Source organism: Lolium rigidum, chromosome 3 (assembly GCF_022539505.1).
Source record: "Lolium rigidum isolate FL_2022 chromosome 3, APGP_CSIRO_Lrig_0.1, whole genome shotgun sequence".
NCBI lineage: Eukaryota > Viridiplantae > Streptophyta > Magnoliopsida > Poales > Poaceae > Lolium > Lolium rigidum.
The window spans coordinates 45,411,296-45,436,680 of record NC_061510.1 but is presented as its reverse complement, the minus strand read 5'-3'; the positions used below and the strand labels follow the sequence as shown (position 1 = coordinate 45,436,680).

The 25,385-nt window shown below is 46.0% G+C and overlaps 1 long non-coding RNA gene across 1 annotated transcript; it reads right to left on the bottom strand.

The window, feature by feature from the left end:
- Nucleotides 1–636: 636 nt before the first annotated feature.
- Nucleotides 637–4,531, bottom strand: LOC124701526. Its single transcript, XR_007002090.1, has 5 exons — nucleotides 4,450–4,531; nucleotides 3,524–3,609; nucleotides 3,302–3,398; nucleotides 2,462–2,606; nucleotides 637–836 (listed from the first exon to the last, which is right to left on the bottom strand). It is a non-coding gene; the product is annotated as an uncharacterized LOC124701526 (long non-coding RNA).
- Between the last annotated feature and the right edge of the window lie 20,854 nt (nucleotides 4,532–25,385).

Genomic DNA, 25,385 nt, shown 5'->3' with positions numbered 1-25,385 from the left:
CGTGAGGCGTCGTGAATAAGGCATCTCACGCACTTTGATGAGGTGGATGGATAGATTCTCTGGAGGACGAATCGTTCTGGTAACATGTGGGATAAAGTAATTGGTATGTGCCGTAAATCACGCTGAACCATATATAACGAGATGTAAGCAATAATAACAGTTGTATTTCCAGGGTATGAATCCCGTGAATCACTCCTGATTATTTCCTGGATTTTGGTGAGATTGTGTGGGCAAGAGGGAGAAGGATGATGTTGCTAATCGCCTATACGCCAACTCTGTGGGCTTATATCATATATCAGTATGATTGTAAATGCATGTTGAAACCGTGACTTGAAGCACTAGTAGATCGATCAGCTCCTTTCCTAACATCACGGTTCATATTGCACTGGAAAATAGATGCTCTTACAAAATGTACTGTATCTAATACCAGCAAGACGAACCACAATGTCTACATCCAAGATTCCTCAACGCTCAGGTCACACACTCCGCAACACCAAACCGGACAAAAAATACAAGAAATCCTAACAACCCGCAAAGAAGCCTAATCCTTGAGCCAATGATTTTGGAAAACAAAGCAGCACACTCAACTCAAACAGCTAAAGGCCCAAGATCTACTTCTTTCTCGTCCATGCCACTCTCCCAAGACAGCACCTTGTAGCTCGGCTTCGCTTCCTAGACGTCCTCTTCCAGTGGCATGGTCACGCGCATCAACGGACATGCCAACATCATCGCTGGCCGACATTGGTCTCTTACTCTCGGCTTCGGCAGGGAGGCTCCCATCACACAGGTGAAGATGATCATTCAGACTTCCATCGGTTCCAGGTGCAGCTGCTTATCTAGAAACATTCAGAAACAACAGCAGGTCAGGTATAGAGTTGCACATAAATGGATATGCATATATTCAGAGCAGCATGCTTTTTATGCATTGGAACCCAACTGCCTAAATTATTCAGAGCACAAAAATGAAGTTCAGAAACAACAGCAGGTCATGTATCACATAAATGGATATGCAAATATTCAGAGCATCTGCTTATCTTGAAACATTCAGAAACAACAGCAGACCATTACTAATACAGAAAAATGCAACGATCAACTTGGAACCCGACTGCCTAGATTACCTGTATGTAGAATTGGCTTCAGAGTTTATGTATGCAAGCAAAAACACTTGACCCAAACATGCATGCCAATATGTAATTTAACCAAGCAGAGGTTGGCATCATCGATATAACTAGTCATATAGGTAACACAAGATGAGCTACATCAGCACTTGTCAGTGCGATGGCCAAATCACATACACAGCAGGAACATATATTGTTGTTCTAACACAACATAACCGTAACTGTGCCAACATAACTTTTCTCTTTAGTGCAAGCATCTAATAGTAGTACTGGCTTTTAAGAACAGCACTAAAAAAATAATCACAACACAAGATTGTGCAACATCGCTGGATTAAATTTTGTCTAGAATTCTGCACATGCACAAAACACCCTACCAGCAAATAAATTTTCTGGCAACAGATCACCGCGACCGAAATGATGTCCAGCTCCAGAGCAACTACCATTTGGAATCAGAGCTATCGCACATGCATATGCAGAGAAGGCAGTAAGCACAACTGCGCGTGCAAGATGACATCAATCAAAAGGATAATAGCTTAATACATGCAATTAAATTAATCACATAGTTACATACTGCAGATAGTTTTAGCAAGACACATGCATACATACAGTACATATAATGAGATACTACATATCACCTAGCCGTGGTTTAATCCCAATTTACCACCACTAGCATTTATCAAGCATGCAAGCAAAAGGTGATTAAAGCTTAACAGTACATGAAGAGAAACAGACACATACTATTAATTAAGCCAGTATGATAGAGCGACAAGCAAACAATTTTCCTACCACCTTCAATCGAGAAGAGGAGATGCATCACATACTACCCCACTCCAAGCTCACAAACAATCGCATGCATACACCACCACACCAACTCAGCTGGTACTGCTGCATAAAAGGAACTCAGTAAAATTAGTAGTTTGCAAATCAATTATCTAAATCATGCAAACCACAACCAAATCATCCAATTATTAAACCTCTATATGACTGCATCCTCCAGGACAGTAGAAAATAGAAGTATTTGAACCCATATATTCAAACTCTACTCAGTTTAAGTTGTAACTGACAAACTTGAGTTACATTTAAATCAACTGAGCTTATTTCAAACCAAAACGGAGTAAAGCTTCTGAATTTTGACTCAATTTGAATTTTAGCTTAGTAACAGTACAAATTCACCTATATAGAGCACAAGTTAATCAGGTAGTACAAACCAGTAGCTAGGTGACCAAATCCCAGCTATAAATAAACCTTAACAGATCAACACCATGGCTCAATGCCAGGTCACCAATCGAGATCATCACAGAACAAAGGGGAGAGGAAGACGAAGCAAATAAGCAAAGGCTTACTAGAGGGGAGCCGCAAGCGTGCCAACCACCATGGCGTGGCACGTGGTGACTATGTCTCCTTGGCTCCTTCCTCCAAACGATGCATCGGGCAGCAGCTCCAGGTTCCAGCTTCCCTGGATGCCATCTAGTTCTCCTCCTGGTTGTCCTTGAATAAAAGAACAAAGCTGATGGTCAGCTCTAATGCAAGTTTATTACCAAAAATAAATTTGGAAGTGAGGATTTAGCCACACAATAGGAATGTATGGATACTAATTGACCAACTACACAAAGGCAATAATCCAGCAACAACTAAATCAACCATTCAATCATTCAATAATCAGCATCACATCTGCATCAATAAGATAGCAAAAATATTTCAGTTAGGCAAACATTGTGTTTGTTGGATCGCAAAAGGAGCAAGTACTTTGATCTACTATCCCAGCTCGACTCCAGCAAGTGCAACCAACCCACAAGTAGCAATACAAACTAAGCAACTAGTGTCAACACCTACTAAATCAAAAAACAGCAGCTAGAACATCACAACGCAAGGTACAGCTAGCACTAGAAGGTCACTACAAGCCAGCAGTATGATCATGTCAAATGAGTAAGAACATTGCTTATTGCAGAGCTCAGTTATGCCTGCAATAGGTGGATTTGGTCAATACCTAGAGAGACCGACAGGAAAGAAGTACATGTGCAGTCATCTGCTACTCCATCTTGGTGTTCTTCTCAACGACAGTTTAACACATCTCCTGCAAGAAAACATCAGAATATACTCCAGATCAGGAATACATTTCATCATGAAATACTGTACAAATAAAACAGGAGCTGGGTATATTTGGATCAAATGCGGAGGTATACCTTCAGGAACAAAACCTCCTACTCCAGCTTGTTGTTCGCCCATGCTGCGCTGGCATACTTTTCCTGGGAACAAAGCCACAGAAGGCACTGCACAACACTAGTAAGATAAAGCTCCATCAGATAGTATGATGATATCTAGAACATCTTGGAAACAGGCATAAAACAAGAACACATGTCTCTCAAGAGGTTCAGATTGACTTTCATAAGCTACACGAAGCTTACCATTGCAGCAAAAAGGGAGAAGCAGCTCAGTAGATGGCGAGACGGAGGCATGGTGCCTATCATCTAGTCCTCCACAGCATCAAGCACTGCATTTTTTAACACAAAAAATAGAACATCAAGGAGAGAATTATCTTTATTTGGAGATCAACAATACCACAAGACTATTTATGGTTACATAATTGGTTCACAATTATGTATACTAGCAAAAGTATACTAGCAGTTACTAGTTGATATCAATCTACAGAGCAGCAGGCAAAGCAAGTATACTAGTAGACAAGCATCTGTATACAGCAATGCCACTTGCCACAGCAAGTATCCCTGTATCCTATAAAGCCAACAAAGAACTTTGAGGGTAAATACATAAGGCAATAAAAAAATGTACAGTAAAAACTACAAGTACTTCATGACAGATTAATACGACATACAATCAGATCCTCTATAGGTGTTATACTTGGTGGTGTGCCAGGAAACATACACGTACAAAAAGGTTAAGCAAACAAACTATTTCAATGATTATATTCTCCAATGAATCAAAACTCATTAAAAACTCTAGGCACAGACGGTGGATAGCATCCAGAAAAACGACAAGCTCTTGAGGCATTGCTTCAAGCAAATGTGCAAAACACTAGCATTGTTTGCATCACAGGTTAACACAAATGACCAGCTATAGAGATTACTATGCCTGATGTGAGGTAGTGAGATACACGGACATATAAGAATCTTAGCAGTCAATTTACATCCAGGATTATTCTCCAAACTATAAAAGCCTAAGTACAAAATCTAGCGCGGGACATATCCAAAAACATTACATGTCCAGACCAAATCGTCCCTCCACCTTGTACCCAATCAACCTTGAGCTGTTCTGCTCCATATGATTATCAGATAAGCATGTACACAGAGGCGTAAGGAAGAGAGTAGAGGGCAACCTGACTTGATGTCGATGCGATTGATCCGGCCGTCACGCTGGAAGAGGAGGTCGAGCTAAGAGTAGCCTGTGTCATAGTCTAGATTTCCCACGAACAAACTTTGCCAAGATCAGTGGCCCTGCAAGAACAAACTTTTTAAGACCCAGGGCAGCAGAATCCAGCGCAGCACACTCCAAGATTCGGGAGAGATGGTACATCTCACCGTCTGTGTGGCGACGGCCTTGTCCCGCTGAGCTCGTCTTAGGAGACGGCCAGGATGGAGGCCAGGCGCTGCACGGGCCTGCAGTTGCGGAGAGGCCTCACGGACGGTACGGGGGAGAAGGGCTCCCACTCGCCGGCATCGAGCAGCAGCATGGCGAGGACGCGTATGACGTACCGTCGGCCGCCAAGTCTAATGGTGGCGCAGGGCAAGGATGGGCGAGGGCGAGATGGCGCAGATGCGTCGTGCAGCAGCAGCAGCCGCACCCAACGCCTTCGTCCAGGCGCGCGGCGGCCTTGAAGGAGGAGGTGACAGCGGACGGCCAGGAGCGCCGCTTGTGAGCGGCGAAGCCCATGGCTGGCGCATCGAGCCAGGAAGGCGGAGCACGGGCGGCGAGGTTGAACGGACTCAACAGAGGAGGGCCTGCACTGGGCGGAGGTCGTCGACTCATCTAGGGTTTCGGGGATGGAGTGAGGGGATTGGGGGCGAAGGGATTGAGTGGTGGGGGTGGCCGTCGACGAGGTAATCTAGTGGCAGCGGCGGCCGGCGAGAAGGAGCGGAGCGGCGGTGGTTGGTTTCGACGAGGAAGAAAAGGGATGAGTGGGGAATTTGGTGGATAGGATTTGGTTGGATAGTTGAGTTGGGTTATTTCCTCTTCGCGGGTTTCGGTCCAAAGTTCCCGCTTGGACTGTTCGAATTTTGGCTCAAATATTCGCGGTCTTTCTACTTCGGTGTTCTAAAAATTTTCATGTCCAAGACGCGGGAATAGTGGTGGGATCTCGAATTTTTTTGTATATGCGTGAAACTAATGGACGGTCCAGCGCGGGAATAATAGGTGGGATCTCAAAACTTTTAACGCCTCGCTATCGTGTGCCTTTCTACAGTATGATTTTGATTTCGGCTTGGAGTGGCGCGGGATCCCAAATTTCCAACTTAAACTGGATCAATATTTCTGCTCCTTCCCCGCAGCAGGATCCCGAAAAATTCACTCATACTACTACGGAAGCAAGCAACACCGTGTAAAATTGGCACTTCGATTATTCCTTAGCCTAAAGGTGATTCACGAAAAATGGCATTTAAAAACAATGGTATTTCACGAACCACTTATAATGAACTTTATATAATTTAGAAACAAAGCATAACTTGAAATGTAAATCATAAGAGCATCTCTAGCAAATACCACAAATGATCGAGCTGCAAAGACGTTTGCCATATAATGCATCACGTTTTTGTGGGTCGAAAAACGTCAAGGCAGCAGATACAAAAACAAGAACTACAAATAGAGAAAAGTAGTAATTCGTGCCAGATTTTGAAAATTCGTCACAAGACGAACTCTAAATTGGTTCCTAAAACCTAAATTTTAGCGAGCATGCGTGCTTCACCGGGACTTGGGACTAACGGTGGCAGCGGCGGAGCTGCACGCCAAGTAGGCGACGCCGTCGGAGCCGTTGGATCCCGAGGAGTAGTCCACAATGATGTAACCCCGCCTCACCATCTCCATCCGAATGGAGGAGCTCCGGGCCTTGGCCATGTTTCGCTCCTCCTCCTCTCAAGAGTTGTGTGGTGAAGTTTCGCATGGTCCCACATGTCGGAGGTGACAGTGGCGAGGGAATTTTGGCGCGTCATTTCAAGCTGAAGGAGCTCATGCGTCATGTAATCTTTGTCCTCGTTCTCGGAGATGTCAATGCATGTCCGGTGCTACAAGGGCGACTGACGGTAGTCCGCGGGTCGCGGGCTGCCTCACCCGCGATGGCCCCAGCTCGCCATCGTTGGCGTGCGGGATGATACCCTCCCACGCAAGCTAGTTGGGTTAGCGTCGGTAAAGTACGTCGCGGCGGTGCTCTTTCTCCGAGATGCACGCCGGCCTCTAGGGCGTTGTCTCCCACAAACACCTCGTCGGTGTCGCGCCGCGTCCACGTCGCGCAAAAACTTGCAAACTTCGGCGACGCCATGTTCGGGAGTAGAGGAGATATCAGTGGTGACTTGACTTTGGTGGCCGAAATCGGTCGCGGTGAGAGGCGTTGGCAGAGACCGATTTGCCGCATCTATTCGGGCCACTTTTTCGCTAAAAGACGCAAATATTATACGGGGCGGCCTGGTTGCAGTATCTGGTAGAATGTTGCAAGATCTAAAGAAACATGTATACGTACTTTTGTGCAATATCACCAATTTTTTTCCTCGAAGTTCACCTTTACAACTTCCTGCAGGTGTACATGTGCACAACATTGCGGTGATGATTTTGATCTCCTGTTTCTAAAGACATTCACATGTTTGAACAAGTTCAGGTTAATTTTGATCTCCTACTAGTAGCATTGATTTGACTACGAGTGATACAGCCAAGTACTACTACTCCAGTTTGTAAGCATGAAATGCCATGTGACCCTACATGCATGCCGATGATCGCATTGCACACATGCAATGATGAGAACGCGTATGACGATGGTACCGTCTTGGCCGGGTCGGGCTGCGAGTCACTGATAAAGACCCACCATTTTATGTCGTGGATGCGTAATTGAGACGAGTGGGGGCATTTGTAGTACAATAATAATAATAAAATGGAAAACATGTTTCCCAAGTACGGCCTTTTTTTTTTGGAGTAAACCTTGATCGAAGCCAAATTCACAATCCGGTTCCTCCACACCCCGCTCCCGCCGCCACCCCGAGGCGACCGGGGCGCCCCTCCTCGCCCCACCCAACACCCGCGGCCTCCCCCTCCTCCCCGGTCGCCACCGCCGGCGACGGAGCTCCTCTTCTCCGCGCGCTAGGAGGCCCGGCCGGGCGGACCTGTCGTAGTACGTACGTGGTGAAGCGCGGCGGCGCCGGCTCCGGATGATGTCGCGGGCGGCGGGTCATGCGATCGCGGTGGCACCTTGTCGCCCCACTTCGCGTCGCGCCTTTGGTCGCCCTCCTCCCGCGTGTCTAGTGGGCCCGTTGGGGCGGGTCGCGGCCTCTCGGTGTGTGTGCGTGGGGGGGGGGGCGTGTCGGCGTCGCCTCTGGGCGGCGCTGCTCTGGCTCGGTCCAACGGCAGAGTGGCTGTTGTGGGCGGCGGCATCCCGCGCGGTGCTGCTCTGGCCGCCGACGGCTATGGGCTTGTGATGTGGGCATTACCCTTCTGGTACCCAACATTGCCCTACCTCTCCTTTGGCCCAATAAGGGGCCCATCTAAAGCACCGTAGCCCAAGATGGACCAGTACGTCGGTTGCGCGGTGGAAAGATGGAAGGAGGCGTTTTCTTGAAGAACAAGGCAAGGAGAAGTTCGAATAAGGAAATGATAGATCGAATATCTATGTAATGTAGACAAATCCGTGCAGGACTCTCGGGACCTGGCCTCCTATATAAAGGCCGGGAGAGGGCATGCCGACTCCTATCTCATAATCTCATACAACCACGCACACACCAAACCCTAGAAACCTTGCCTCTCGGTGAGATCACGACCACGCAGTCCATCGGCTACCCCATTGTAATTGATTTCACCTATAATCAAGATCAGATAGGCAGGAGTAAGGGTATTACCTCATCGAGGCCCCGAACCTGGGTAAATCTCGCTCTTTGCTTGCATGGTATCCGATGTCTCGTGCTAACTGCGCAGGATTTCGCTAACCCTAAGCTCATCATGGTGGGAATTGCCGAGGAACCACCTCGTCGGCTTGGGCCGTAGGGTTTCGGCTAGATCTAGGCTTGTGGGCACAGGTTTGGGCTGCGGCAGGGCCAGGTCAGGAATTCCTTCCGCCGTGACGGGAGTTGAGGCCTTCTGTTCCGAAGGTGGCCACTTGTTGTCGGATCTGGCTTTGGTTTTGCGGGTCTTGCAACCTATATGACCATCCTGTCCGGCTTATTTTGGGATAGGGTCCCTAAGTCGACGCGTGCTCGTCGGGGTAGGCAACATGTTCCTTACTGCAGGTGCTCTTGCGGCAGTAGTTTCTCCCTCTGATCTACTGTGGTCGCGCTACTGCATGTGTTGGCGTGTTGGGGATGGTGAGCTTGTCATGGTGGCGCGGATCTGGCGTCCAGCGACGTCTGGTTCCGGGTCTGGCAGGGTTTGCCCAACCAGCCCTTGCGTCCTTCCTGCGAGTGACTCTAGTTGGTGCTAGGTCATAGTGTGCTTGGGTCGGAGGTGCGGCAGCGTTTTCTACTCTGTCCGCTTTGCGTCCTCGCGGTGGCGGCCAAATTTTTGACCCGGTTGGTCCTCGGCGAAAGCTGCGCATGGCTATGGCCAATGCCGGTGATGGCATCACCTCCTGGTGTCGTTCCCCTGCTGAAAGCGTCCCGATGATGTTCCTCTGGTTCGAAGTGATGGATGTCGCCCCTCCACCTCAAACTGTTCCCCTTGGTGGCCTTGTTTCGGGCAAGCTTCTCTTGCAGTGTCTTGTGGTTCACCCTCCGATCTCTCGCTGGTGTCTCAGCCCTCTCATATCGTAGGTATGGCTACTTTTCACGGCCTTGCTTTGATGGCTGGCGTCTGCTCTAGTGCATTGGGGGGTTTTTGCTAGGTCGGGGCCAGGTCTTAGCTATTGCCGATGTGCCTATCCCAATGCCATTGGAAGATGTTGTTTCTTGGTCTAGTCCTAGCCCGCGCTCGTGGGGTGGTGTTTCGGGGTCTGGGTGAAAGCTTTGCAGGACCTTGGTCTTTGTCGACGATGATTACGGACTCTCGCGCCATTCACCTTCTTGGAGGCGTCACCGCAAGATCCCCCTCCTTTGGATCCTCAAGTTCTGCTAGGTTGTTGGGCCGTCGTCGAGTTCCCCCTTGGGCTGTTGTTTTGGTGCGAAGGAGGTTTGTTGGCGTGGTCTTGGCCGTGGTCGCTCCGGTGCAACAGAAGACAAGGCTCCCTGGGTCTGGCGGGCTTCGGCTTGGCGTTTTGTGATGGCTTATGTTGTGCGTGTGTGGTGTGCGCTTTGCGTGGGTGTGTTGTAGCTCTTGTTGTAACTCCTATCCGGTTGATGGTTTCGTTAATTCAAAATTGGGGCTCTTTTCGAGCTCTCCGTACGTCTAAAAAAGTATGGCCAATTTTTGAGCAACCCGAATGGGTCGTCCCTGTACATGGGATGACCCAGCCTGAATGAAGTATGCATTGACCGAATGGGAAGTGTAGCCTAGTCCACGCTTAGCCTTGTGACGTTCGAGTTGATTAATTCACTCTTCATCTCACCAGAGCCACTAGAGATGGCAATGCATGCCGGTGGTCAAGTTAACATTTCATGTCATCCCCCCAGCGGTGGCGCGACGTGGGGCGGCGAATCTTCGCATGTTGGGAGGCGCGGGCACGGGTGACACGAATGTGTGTGTGAGAGAGAGGGAGGGAGGAGCGAAGTGGGGGGGGGGGGGCTAAAAGGAAGGAGTTGTGGCCCATAAGGATAAGCCATAGGTACGGGGCGTACCAGCGGTGCAGTCTCTAGTGGGCCATGCCACCCGTTTTGATGTGTGTGTCGCCGGTATTTTGGCGAAATCCTGGAGGCTGCGTTTTTCTTTCGGTAGTGTGAGCTGGATGGCAACGGATGCGGGGACTTTTGCACCAAGCGCACCACAACAGCCAGCTCCGGTGGTTGGCACGGACCAATCAAGAGATACCTATTGGGTGAGAATGAAGGACTACTTTGATGCACACAACCCAAGTGGCAATGAGCGCACCGATCGTTCTCTTCGGTCCCGGTGGAGGATCATCAACACCGATTGTCAAAAAATGAGCGGGTGCTTTGGCGGCGGCTGATACACTCAACCCAAGTGGCTTGGGTGAAGTGGATAGGGTAACTTGATGCACATGTTCGTTACTATCTTGATTTGCGGATGCACATGTTTGGTGTTATTTATGATGACTCATTCTTCTCTTATGTTCACAGCGTAGATGACCACTGCTCAAAATTTGTTCAAAGACGAGGGGAAGAGAAACAAGAAGGGCAAGAAAATTATAGGCATGTCATTTTGTGTTGCACAATTGCTATGAAGAGCTAGGGAATGAGGAGAAGTGGAAACGTGCATGCAAAATGGATGAATGCAACCACCGAAGCCGCCACTATCACAGATGAGTGGATTTGAAGGCATTGGCGGCCATGGAGGCTATGAGACGCATGGGAGCACCACAGGTTGCATTTGGTGGCATGGGAGGCTATGGAGGAATTGGAGCGCCGCAAGGAGGCTATGGAGGCATGGGGCTTGGAGGGCGTGAGTGCACCGATGGGTCAAGTTGGAGGCATGTGTGGCATGGGAGCACTGCCGGGGGGATTCATGACCTCTTTGGTGGATCCACAACCTTCTTACAACAATGTTGATGCCTACGGAGGTTCATTGGTTCATGCCAACAGCACCGTCCAAGACACCGAAGAATGTGAAACACAAAATGGCTATATAGGTTGAGATTTTGAGATTGTAGATCCATTTATTGGTCTATTTATTTTGAGTTGTTTGATCTCTTGTTTATTGTTGGTTGTGAAGAGAATTGCTTGCGCTGGCGCCGTGCGCTTCATTTTAGCGCCTCTGGTGGGGGAGCGTTTTCTGGCCATTGCCGCGCTGCATTTTAGCGCTTCTTTTGAAAAGAAACCTTTTTCTTACATTGTCTATATAAAAGGATTTCGGAGATTTTTGTAGTTTCGGATGTATATATATATATATATATACACACAAAAAAGTGTGCAAATACATTTAAATTTATAAAAATTAGTGACATTGTTGTTTTGTAGACAGACGCATATATAGACGTCTGAGATTTATGTAAATCTAGATGTAGATACATCTAAATTTAGACAAATCTCAGATATAAATATATTTATAGAGAGAGGTAGTAAGAAAAAGAAGAAGTTGTAGGTAACGTGCTACGAATTCACTTGATTTATACTAGATAGAAAGTAGAGTAGTAGTAGCGTGTTTAGCATAATCGCGCACGAATCAATGAATTCGCGCGCGTGCACTCGTACAGTACATGCATGCGATAGAGCTTTGGATTATTTTAAAATTTAGGTTGAAGATTTTGTAAAACAGCTATGGTGCGAAGGATGAGTATGCATTAGCAAAGTGATGAGTGAGTAGGAGAACCAACCTGAGGTTGGGTGGTTAGGAGGATGATTAGATCTCACCACTGCAGTTCAAACCCGGCGCTTGACATCCGTGTGTCTCATAAAAGCGGAATATTCATTTAGTGGGAGGCGACGTTCCCAGATTGGCAGTGGCGCCTGTGATGACTTCGTTAATTTCAAGATCCAATCCGCCGGCTCAGTCTTCCGGAGGTGCTCATAGGGGTAGGGTGTGCGTGTGTGCGTTCATAGGGGTGAGTGTATGCGCGTGTATGTGAGCGCCTGCATTTGTACTGTGTTTATCAAAAAAAAAAAAAGTGATGAGTGAGTAGTGTAGAGCTAGGGACGTGCGTGCACGAGTGTATGTGTGGTTTTTTTTTTTTATAGCTGATGTACTATGTGTGGATTAGTAATTGGGAGGGACTGCATGGATGGATTGAGATGGGCTACTTGTTTGTGTGGCGTGTCGATTCGCATGCAAAAGGAGCTGGCTGGACGGAGTTTTTGTATGCATTAGCAAAGTGATGAGTGAGTATTGTAGGGACGTGTGCGTGTGCACGAGTGTATGTGTGGATTAATTGCGAGGGACGTACTCGATCGATCGACCGATCGATGGGCTAATTGCGAGGGACTCGATCGATCGATCGCATGCAAAAGGAGCAGGCCGGCCGGAGAAGGAAAGTCCGCGCGCCGAGGCAGCAGATGGACCCACGTGCACGCACGCGTCGCCGGTCCCCGGTACGTAATTAAGCAGTTTTGCTCTGCTTAATTAGTATATTTCTTCTTTTTCTTTTGGACCGAAATGAAACGTCCCCCGCGCGCATGCATCAACCCGATCGACTAGGAGTTGACTGACTCTTGACGCGGGCGGGGCGGGGCGGGGCGCAGATATGGATGAATGGATGGGACCCCATTGGGGGCATTTTGGCGATTTCCTCCACGCGCCCGCGCGGATGAACGTCCCGCTCCCGCTTGCTGCTGCTGGTTCGATCAATTACCCTGCCTCATCCAACTCACTTTCATTTTGACCATCATATTCTGCAAAATTAATCGAACCAAGTTGGTTAAAAAGTTTAGAGCATCCAGTAATAATCCTATCACACTGGCCGGTAAATCAAACGATGTGAGAGGTACGTACCTCATGACACGATCGGTTTCGCAACGTACATAGAGTGACCCTCGCAAGTAGGCGGCGCAGGCAGGTTGCCCCTTGAAAGATCGATCGACAGCGGTGCGACCGGAGGGCTCGCCTTCTCGACTAAAACTCCTCTCCTCCCATTTTTGTGACACCGACGAGAAGACACGTATGACGAGCGTAGACGACGGCGGCCATTCTGACTTCAACTCTCTTCGACCGAGAAAAAGATGAGGGACCGAGAACACTTGATAGTGCGCCGACACGGAGGGATCAAACACGAGGTAGTTGCCGTAGTAGTCTCCCTCCGTCGCCAAGCGTGGGGGAGGGCATGGCGGCAAGGGCGCCGCCCATCCCTTGGCGGGGTTGGCCACGTATTTGGCCGCCGTCCCCCCCTCCTGAGTCTCGTCTCGGAGCAAGAGAAGCCCGTTGCAGTGATCGATGGGCTGCCAGGCGTCGGTGGCGAGCAAGCGTTCGAAGTTGCTGATGATCGTCGAGGGGCGGGAGAAGAATTCCGGGTACAAGTGCCCGTTGAAGTGGATGATGATGCCGCCGAGCGAGAACGGGAGCAGATCAGCGCGCAGGAGGCCGCGCGTGTCGATGGCGGCGTGCCAGGCCTTGCAGACGCGGCGGCACGCGGCGAGCCGGCGCGGCTCGAGACGGCCGAGGACGTGCGCGAGCACGTCGTCCGGCAGCAGCCGCACCAGGTCGTGGTCGCCCCCCGGCTGTTCCGCTTCCGCCTCCCCGTTGCTTGTCATCAGGCCTGACCTTGCCTGTACTTGGCGGCCGGCGTAGCGACCTACTCTGGTTCTTTCTTCGATTCTTGGACTTCTGATCGGAACTTCTGTTTGTTATTGCAGGAGATCCCATCCGGATTGGAAGTTTTGTATCAGGCGCGGTTCATGAGAGGCCGGAAAAGAACCGACCTTAGAGTGCAGACAACACGAGGAGAGAGCCGAGAAAACCAGGCCCAACAGAAAAGAGGCCCAATCGCACTATTGTGATTTGTGAGTACAGAGAAGGTCAGCCAGCCGAACCATTGCGATTTGCGAGTTCGGTGAGAAAACTCCCTTCTTCCTTACATTGCCTCGGTTTCATGCATGTTTTCAAGTCTTGAGATGACACATACGTCCAACCTCGGTCGATGTGTTGTGTGCGTTTTAATTTCTATCGTAGCATATATAATCTGATAAATCGCAGACTACCTAGCCCCACCACGATAAATCGCAGAGTACCTGGCCCCACCATGATAAATCTAGACCAAACAAGGTGTGTCCGGAAAAGAGGCAATGATTTCCATTTCGTCAAGCAAGCTGACAAAATCATGATATCTTGTTGAATATAGATTTTCGAAGACTTGGAACTTTGAGGTGTTTAAATGATAGGCCAACCCTATCTCCATCGACCCACCGAAGAAAACTATCTCCATATGTGGATGAATTTAAGTATATCCAAATATCCCGGACCACGTGCTATGGTCATTTCTTTATCGTGAAGGGCATTATCACACTCAAAATTCCCAATCAATTTTCTCGTCGGGTGGTTTAGAGTTTCATTTAAACTACTGGCCAGTGATTCCTCATTTGTCATCTAAAATATATTGATCGAGGACCCTGAACGGTAGTTAATATCTTGTAAGATCCATGGTCTGTGAACATGGTTATTATTGACACGACGGGGTAGCACGGGCTCAAGGTTGTTGTCATGCTTTCGAGCCCACTACATATGACCACATGATTCGTCAAGGATCTAAACTTGAAGCCATCGATCAACAAGTGGTGCAAAGTATACCCCTTTTCAGGTCTTCCTAGATAATGTTGTGAACAATACCCTAGCCTGAGATCTCCTGCAAGACCTACTGGTGGTTCAATTACTTGGAATTTATTGTTCAATGATGATATTTTGTAATATTGAACCATTGATCAACACTATGATTGAACACTATAGAAATTTTTACGAAGGATTATTTTGCACTATATTTCACGGAAATGATCCGTTAAAACCGCTTGGACCTAATCGTTTTTTCATGTGACATTGCAATCACATGTTTTTTAAATCATGTGAATCAAAGAAGCCCTTAAGATTAATATCACCAATCACATTAGAATAATGAAGATGAAAGGTATTTCCAATCGGAACTTGTCTATATGAAAGGCGATCATCATCATGTGTATGCTCTTCCAAAAAAACACAACATGTGTATGCGATCTATTTCCTTTCATGAACATGAACTTCAAGATTAACTATTTCTTGGGCACATCTCGATCAAACAAGGTGTGTACGGAAAAGAGGCAATGATTTCCATTTCGTAGGGCAAGTTGACAGAATCATGATATCTTGTTGGATATAGATTTCCCAAGACTTGGAACTTTGAGGTATTTAAATGATAGGCCAAACCGATCTTCATCGACTCACTTACGAAAATTATCTCCTTGTATGGATGAAATCCAAGTATATTTAGATATCCTGGACCACATACGTTGGTCATATCTTTGTCTTCGAGAGCATCATCACCGTTAGAATTCCATTCAAATTTCTTGTCAACTGGTGTAGAGTTCCATTTGAACTTGTGTCTAGACAACGATTCCTCGTTGTCATCTGCAAAATGATAACGGAGTATAGCACCAGAATGGTAGTTAATATCCTGCAAGATCCATGGTCCGCGAACATGTTGATTACTAGCACGGCGGGGTAGCACGGGCTCAAGGTTGTTGTCATGCTTTGACACCCACTTCATATGACCAGATGATTCTTCAAGGACCCAAACGCGAAGCCATCGGTCAACAAGTGAAGCAAAGTATACCCCTTTTTCTGATCTTCCTAGATAAAGTTGTGAATTATACCCAAGACTGAGATCCCCTCCAAGACCTACTGGTGGTTCAATTACTTGGAATTTATTGTTTGATGATGATATTCTGCAAAATCAAAACATTGATCAACATTAATAGAGTATTTAACATAATATAGTAATCATATATCGAGGGTAAATCGAATTATGGGACTTGTACCTCATAACAAAGTCCTTTTCGCAATGTACAAAAAGTGATCCGCGCCAATTGACGGCGTAGCGTTTCCCCTCCTTGCAAAATTGAACAACGGTAGTGAGCCTGGCTGGCTCCCCTTCTCGACTAAAAGATCTCTCCTCCCATCTTTGTGACACTGACGAGAAGACACGCATGATAAGTGTAGACGGTAGCCATTCTGGTTTCTCTGGTACTTCTATCTTCCTTGTAAAAAGATGGGGGACCGAGAACACCTCATAGTGCGCAGACACGGTGGGATCAAACACGAGGTACTTGTTATAGTAGTCTCCCGGCGTCGCGAAGCACGGAGATGGGCATGGGGGCAATGGCGCCGCCCATCCTTTGGCGGGGTTGGCCACGTATTCGTCAGAGCGCCGGTACACCTTTTTTCCGTCATAGCTCCGGTACGCTGATAGCAAGAGAAGTCCACTGCAGTGATCGGTGGTCTTGCCCCAGGCATTGGTGGTGAGCAGGTGTTCGAAGGTGCCGCTGATCGAGGGGCACGTCGGCGTCGAGGGGCGGGAGAAGAATTCCGAGTAGACTTGCTCCCTGAATTGGATGACGATGCCGTCCAGCGAGAGCGGGAGCAGGTCAGCGCGCAGGAGGTGGCGCGTGTCGATGACGGCGTGCCAGGCCTTGCAGACGCAGCGGGACGCGGCGAGCGAGCGTGGCGCTAGACGGCGGAGGACTTCCGCGAGCACGTCGTCGGACAGCAGCCGCGGCAGGTCGTGGTCGTCCCGCTGCTGGCGATGGTTCCACATGCCTTGCCTGTTCCGTACTCGGCGACGGCAGCTACGACCTAGTCTGGCTCTTGGCCTCCTCTCCTTGTTTGTCTGAGATCTTGATTTGAGCACCCGTTGTGTTTTCTTTTGACATGGTTCCTAGTTGTACCCGTGCAGGAGATCTGCTGCTCTCCGTTTGACTTCTGCAATTATCCTGGTATCTACAATTGCTTGTTTACGTTTTAAATTGGAGAGCACTTCAACGTCTCTACAGTCCTGCGTCGAATAGAGATAGGGTTCCATCTCAAAAAAAGAATAGAGATAGGGTTCTAGAAAATTTATTGATTGTTAAAAAGTTGTCGGCAATTTTAGAGGGTCGAAGCGTACCGCGGGCAAGCAAAATAATTCTACGTCGTTGGTTGTTACTCCGGGGCTGATTTAGCGAACAGAAAAACTAAGTGACAATGAAATTATCCAATCGTCGCTGGTTTAGTACAGAAGGTTGACAGCGAAAATATGGTGGAGCACCTGGGTGCCAGCGCACCTGGTTTCAAATTTTTTGAAAAATGCGATTTAAATATTTTAGAAAATTTTGAAATAATTCACGTTTGTATATGATACCTTGATACTTGCCTGTGCAAATTTTCAAGAAAAAATACGACCGTATGTGACCTACACAAAAAAGAGAAAACTGAACTTTGTTATACTATAAATAGTGTACGTGTACTTCTTATAATGTCAACAGTATGATTTGTTATTTTTGTGTAGATTACATACTTTCTTATTTTCGGTTCAAACTTGTCATGCCCATACCTGAATACATTCTCTACACACATGATTTATGCCGATTTTTTATAAGTAATTTTAGTATTTTTTAGAAATTTATTGTTGAAAACGGGTTCTAGCGCACCCGAGAGCCAAAAATCTGCGTCAGGTTGACAGAGCATTATATAAGGACTTTTAGGTCGCTGATTTACGGTAGTAGGCAACATTAAAAAGGTCGGTAAACATAACGGATGTTGTTTCTATTCCAAGCAATCCAAGCAAGTAACGGACGTTATTGAATCTGAAACCAACTGCAGGAGAGCGCTCATCCTTCTCTAATTTTTCCACCTCCCACATCAATTTCCTCGTGCCTCCGACGAGTCCGGGTCCAACCGTCTCCCGAGCTGCGGCTGCCATGTTGCCTTCATTGGCGAGCTAGCGCAGGTGCGGTCGCAGCAGTTTTATGGACCATCCCATAGGTGCACCCACTCGTCGCCGGCGCGGCGGTCCTGGGCCACCGTTGCCACGATTCTTTCTATGTGAAGCGTTTCCCTTCTTCGTGCTTTTTCCATTTTTTCCAAGCGATCCAACAGAGGATCGAATTTCATTATCGGCGAGATAACGAAACCATGTTCAGGTAGTTTTACAGGAAACATAAAAACAGAAGGGAAAAGCGCTGCCCTACTGCTAGCGTTCAAACGAACAGCAACCAAAACTAATACTAAGGAGTCTTATTACATGACCCGTGAAACTGAATTCCACCGAGAATCAAACCAATAACAAAAGGAACACCCAAGCATCAAGACAGTATAAATTATGCAACATCCAAAAGGATCCCAAAAACACTATCTTTCAACGCATTTCTTCAGGTGATATCTCCAGTATCTTTGTCATCCTGAGGTTTCTTATCTTCCCGGCGAAGAGTAGGATTAGGGCCAGAGTTCCCAGGTTCAGCACCCCCTCCCGTCGATGCTAGTCGCACGAGGTTGTCAGCACCAGCTTGGATATATGCAGCGTCCTTCTCCCCATGAAGCCCTGCCCAGTATTTCATAAACATGACAACATAATTAATTAGTTCACAAGGGGAATTAATCAGCTTATTTTCGAAGCAGGCTCTATTTCTCAGTTTCCATATAGCCCAACAAATTGCTGCCAGGCCAGCAATCTGTGTGTTGCTGCTGACAGGCACAAACTGCAGGAACCAGCAGAAAAATTGGGAGGAACTCCTAGGACGTGTAGGAGAGCCGATGACAGTTGCAACATCGCTCCTAACGAATTTGGCAGCAGCACAACCAAAGACCAGGTGACTGATAGTTTCATGCTCTCTATAGAACTGACAGAGAGGACTTTCAGTCCAGTTACGCCTGATCAAATTATCCTTGGTAGCAATGGCATTATGCCAGATCAATCAAAGCCAAATCTTGATTTTTAAGAGAATTTTGCTTTTTCATAAGTGGCGAAAGGATCTATCCATCCCATTGATGCAAAGATGCTTATAAACTGACTTAACAGAAAATTTGCCTCCTTTAGTCTATTTCCAGAAAGGGACATCTTTTTCCCGACTCAAGGTTATCTGATTCAGCAAGGCTAGTAACCCATCTCTCTGCATGATCAAATCAGGTGTTAACCACTTCCTGAAGGAGAACACCCAGCCCTTCTTCGTGCTTTCTCCATGCCTAATCATTGCTCTTTGTCCTCTCCGGTTACTCTTGGTGACGTGGAGAGATTTGATAACGCTGTTGGACATGAGTAAAACACATAGATGGACATGAATCACCGAAACACCAATGGACGAAGGCGCCCCTGATCACCACTAATGTTGGAATGGAGTGCTATACCAGTCGTCGTTTCCTGCATATACTTACTTGGATATGTTTTAACGATACCACTATTATATATTCTTTTGATTCTTCTCTAAATAGGAACCACCGATTATATAGTGAGAAGCCCCAAATCGCCCGTCACGAACATGAGAAGTGGGCGATCCAATTTTAGGAATCTGCATTAGGGAGATGATCTTGTAAACTTGCTACTCACTTATATTTACTTAATTACTCCCACCATCCCACGAAATATGCATGTCTTAACTTCTTCTAAATTTGGATGTATGTGGCATGTCTAAATGCATCCAAATTTAGATAAATCTAAGATACTTTTCATGAGACGGAGGGTGTATTATTTAAGTTCTAATCACCTACAACAATAAAAAGAAAAGTTGTTGTAATCATATCATGCACTGTATCTACCAAAAAACACAAGAAAGTTTATATAACCCATAACGATAACAGAGATCGACGCTATTACTTAAACATGAACATTTTGTTCACTTATGTCTTCGTGTCAACAAAATGTTCACTTATGTGTTACACTAACACACATGGATATTATGACACAAAGTTTAGACCACCAAAACACAACTTAATAAATATCAGCAAACTAATGCATGCATTTAGCCTTCATGTAATTCTTGGATTGGAAAACAATCATCGGCAAACTAATCTCATGCGCTTGGTCTTTTTGTACTTCTTTTCGATGGGCCAGCCCCATCAGTGTTCATCGCCTCCATTGGTACATCGGAAAGATTCTTCAAGTACTCTGCAAGAGTCTTGTATTGTGTCCTATCACAAGCCTTTCGTGCGCTGAAATGGGATATGCCATCGACATGTTGTAGAAGGCTTTTGTAGGATGTGTCCATCACCTTAACGTCAAAAGGATATCGATAGCTCCTGCACCGGTACTTTGTAGGTTCCATCCTCTAGGAGCTTCCGTATTTTCTCGTAATGGGTATACTCATCATAGTTGTTCACAATATCATCAGAGTAGTTTTCTTGCATGTGACACACGCAAAGCAAGGAACCAAATTAATTCAAGAACTCATGGACACCAACATTATATGCATGCGTTCCAATTTAATTGGAGTATAAAACCCATTTCTGACCCATAGGGAGTAACCATACAAGTTGAAAGAGAAAAAATGATTTTAGAAAAGCTACTCCCTCCTTCCTGCAAAGGATGTATCAATTTTGTCTAAATTTCATGTATCTGCACACTAGAACATATCTAGATACGTGCAAATCTAGATAAAAATGAGATTGTCAAGCTTCATGCACTAGCCAACGCAACCAAAATTCCAAACTAATGGAAATGGCTGGTATAATCCACTTATACATTATACAACGAAGACATCTTTTTAAGACAAAGGAAGTACATTACATGTTTACCTAAGAAATAATAATAAGGTGAACATAATTTTAATAGAGTTATTAAATAAACGAAATAAAATAAGAAACAGGCATAACAAAATGCTAGGAAACTATATACATACTAACCCTATGATTAAATAAATTATGTCGACAACTGAAAGTGGTGACAGATCAAATTGATATGGACAAAGGCAACTATATACAATTAAGAGGTCCGTATATTGAAAATTCGACAATTGAAAGTGTCCACAAAATTTCTAATTAAATCAAAATTAAGGGGTATAAATATTGTCACTGCTCCGGTAGAAAAATCCTAGCAAACAGGCTCTTCCATTGTGTTACAGGGTTACCTCTAACCGTTGTTTCTATTCATTTGTCTCCAATCACAACCGACAGATCAGAGCAATGGAGAAGCACAACCCGAGAATTTATAGTTATATTGTTAGAATAATATATAGATGGGTGCAGAAGGGTTTGTGGAGGCCTCGTTTCCACACTACAGTTGATCATCCAGCATGGAGGCGCATAGTTTAGCGAGTCTAGGTTTATTTTTACCTGTAGGGTGACATGTTTGGTTCATCGATCCGCCTTATGGCGTTTGTCTTCCTCGTATTTTGATACTCCCTCCATTTTAAGATATATGGTGTATAGCTTTTTTCAGGAAAAGTCTCCAAAATATAAGGTATATTGCGTTGGATTACATGTGAGGATATCGTTTTAGGGATTTTCTTGTGTTTTCTTACCTTTTGAAAACTCCTCCATTTTATCATGTCAACTATCTAGGGTCAATCCCGCCAAAACCTTGTGTAGTTTTCTATTCATGTGTGTTTCTTAATTTTCGTGCCAAAAACTATACACCTTAAATCTAGGAACAGATGGAGTATAATAAAGGGGATATATGCTTCTAAACAGAAGGTGTTTATTGATCGGTATGTTCACTATACTCTTCTCTTTCTACCAAGAAAATTTGAATTATTTACTAAAAATGTTAAACCACTAGATTAGTAATTAATAACATATTCATTATGAAACACATGCACATTTTTTGGACATAACAAAAGAATTTCTGTGCGCAATTTTTTCACTTATCTTTGAAAAATGATTGCTTGTATGTCTAAGGGCCTGTTTGTTTGGGCTGGAGCTTCAGCTTATACTGCTTTTGGATCCCAAAAAGCACAAGCCCAAACAAACACCAAATAGTTAGACCAAGGCTTATACAAGCGCTTCTTTCATTTGTACTGCAAGCCCGCAAGCTCCTCTCGACGTGCTTCCTGCAGCTTGTCGCCGCTTCTGAACCCTCCCGCAAACTAGTGCCATCATAGTTGCACATATTTACAGCCCAAATACCACTAGTATATAAAGCTCCAACCGTTCACAAATTTTCCCCAAATCCCCACCGCACTCTCAAATCCCCCCGTTATTCCCGAACAGAACGAGAGGAGAGGTGGCTAGGGTTCCTGCCGCGCCGCCGGCCCGCCGGCCACTCCTCCCGCGCCGCCGGCCCGCCGACGCCTCGTCCCGCGCCCGCCGGCGCCTCCTCCCGCGCCGCCGGCTCAACGGCCCCTCCTCCCGGCTCGCCGGCCCCTTGTCCCGCGCCGCCGGCTCGCCGGCCCCTCCTCCCGCGACGCCGGCCCGCCGTGCTGCGCCGCCGACCGGCGCTCACACCGCCCGGCCCCAGACTCCTCCCCCCGTCGACGGCCGACCCGCACGCCTCCTCCCCATCGACGCTCCATCGACCTGGAGCTGCTGCTGGACCCGACCGGCTGCTCGGAACGTATCTGCTAGCTGTTCCGTGTGCATGTGATTTAGGGTCGATTTACAAGTGATTTTGCATGATTTAATCTTGTTGTTGTGTATGTGCTGCAAATTATACCCTGCTGTTACATGTGTTGGATTAAAAATGTGATTCTTGTGTATGATATATATGTCCCTGGTGTAAACATTGCGGATGCTTTGATCGGAGATGTTTAGCTAGTTTGGTTACAAGGACTTGTCTTGTATCACTTAATTATCATTTGAGAACCTTGTTTTCTTTTGTGACCCGATATATTAGTAATATGGATGCATATTTTGTTACCATCTCTGTCTAGCTTTATTTATTTTAATAATTTTTCAACAAGTACAAAATTATGTGTACCATAAAAAGTGATAAGTGCTACTATTGCTAGCACAAATTGTAATTAGCTTGATCTGATCTGATCAGATCAGTACTTATACAACATCATCAACATACAGGGGTACTTCAGCAGCTCCATGTCCACAAGCCGTTCTAAAAGCAGGTTGCCAAACAGCATTTTTGCATTTCACCAGCTGTCCAGCTCCAGCTGCTTCTCAGATCCTACCAGCTTCAGCTGCTTCTCGTTCAGCTGCAGCCCAAACAAACAGGCACTAAAAAAAGTTCACGGGTTAATTTTTTATGTTTATTTCCTAAATGTTGATATGTCGGAAAAAAGATAATGGGTCTAAGAAAATCATGGATTCAAAACAATTGTTTATTTATGTGTTTTTGAAACATTATATGAACGAAAAAAAGGTTTGGACGTTGTTGGTCTGAAAAATATTCACAAGGATCAAAAATTGTTCCCAGATTCAAAAAATCTCCACGGATCAGAAAATGTTCACTATGTCACAAAAAAAGTTCATGGTTCAAAAATTGTTCACAAGGACATTTCTCGTGAGTTCAAATAAATGTTTGCGGATGCAAAATATGTTTCTGAATTTGAAAAATATTCATTTATTACTCAAAAAAGAAGCCAAATAAATTAAAACAAACATGGGAAAGAGAAGCAGATGAAAAAGGAAAAGAAAAGTGTGAAGCACAGAAAAGAAAGTAAAGAAGAAATGGAAAAAAATTTCCATGTATTCCTAGAAAACACAGGGGAAAAAAAGAAAGGATAGAAATAAGGAATAGGACGCCAAAAGAATGAAAAGCTGCATAACGGGCAGCGGGCCGTGACCTGTCAGCAGTTTGACGTGAGCGAGTACACCCTAGGACTTGTCTTGTCTCCATCCATGGATATTTTCTTAGATATAAAAGGCTAAATGTCCAATGTTAAATTAATAATGTCTTTAACGATGAGAAGCTTTGGTGCTAAATTCAGCTTACAAAATCGAACAATATACCACGCAAACTAACAAATAAGCTACAACATGAAGCGCGAACAACATGCACAATTATTATGAAGATTATGCAGAATCTGAACAACAACATCGTCAGGCCCGAGCTCACCCAAAGCTAGAGCGAACCAACGAACACACACGCCATCAACATAACTCCCACATCGCAGGCAACACCACCAGAGGCCGCCCACCACGAGAAACCAACGCTACCCACAAACCAACATGCAGCACTAGGATAGCTCCACAAAGGAGCAGAGCACGAAGCAAACTTTGCCGAAGATCACCAAACGAAAAGACAACGCCATCCGAAGAAGCACCGCACTTCAGCCACAAAACCATCAAAGAGCCGCACGATGTGAGCTCCAAGACGGTGTCTTCAAGAAGAGCACGACACAAGAGCACCGCCACTATGCAATCTAAGGATCTTGGGTTTTCACCCGAAGCATAAGGAGGACAGAGAGAACCGCAACGATGTCTTGAAGAAGGGAACAATGTCCACATATGCCGACATCGCGGCCTACGGATTGGTTGAGGATTTACCCTCGGCATGACCCCTCCACCTCTAATACAAGGAACAGGTCGCCGCCAAGACGACACCCGATCGAGCCACCGTAGCAGCACACTGCTAGCTGAACACCACGCAACCCTCACGACAGTGGCACCGGCTAACACCCGAGCCACTGGTTTGCCCGCCAACCAACATGGCTCCCACCTTCCAGGGCCTCTGACCCGGCTTCCAAACTCCTCGTGCCGTCGGACTAACTAGAAAACATGAACCACCATGGCAGTAAGGGACCCGACCCAAACAAACATGGCCTTGACGGCTTCTGCACCCACACCACCACGCAAGTTCCATATAACCCTCCTGCTTGGCGCGCTGGAAGCACCGCGGTTGCCACCGACCCTAGAACATGTCCTGAAAATGATGAATTAACTTTTTCTAAATTTGCATGTATCTATGCACTAGAACACATCTATATATGGCACTCCAGATGAAGATGAGAATGTCAAGTTTCATCATGTACTAGTGAACGCAACCAAAACTACGATTTTTAACTGAAAGTACATTACATTTTGGCCTAAGCAATAATAATGACATGAAAATAATTTCAATAGATTTAGTAAAAAACTGGAATGAAATAAGAAACAAGCATAACAAAATGCTAGGCAGCTATATACACATACTAACCCTATGATTAAATAAATTATGTCGACATCTGAAAGTGGTGACAAAGATCAAATTGAAATGGACAAAGGCAACAATATACATTAAAGGGGTTCGAATATTGTCAATTATATTGACAATTGAAAGTGTGGACATAGATTAATTTCCAATTAAACCAAAACTAAGGGGTCCAAATATTGTCACTGCCTCGGTAGAAAAATCCTAGCAAGGGGTTGCTCCATTGTGTGAAAGTGTTAGCTCTGTGAAACAGTTGCTTCTGTTCAGCTGTGTTGCAGAGCAAACGGGTCAGATCAATGGAGGAGGACACCCTGGGAACTTATAGTCATATTATTAAAAGAATAAAGATGGGTGCAGAAGGGTTTGTGGAGGCCTCGTTTACACATCTGAGTTGATCGTCCAATATGGAGGCGCATAGTTTGGTGCGTCTTGGTTTATCTTAACCTGTAGGGTGACATGTTTCGTTCATCGATCCTCCTGACAACGCTTGTCTTCCTCATATTTTGATAGAATATAGAGTGGTCGGATGATTTTAAACAAAACGTGTTTATTGATCGGCTTGGTCTGGCCACTTAAGAGTA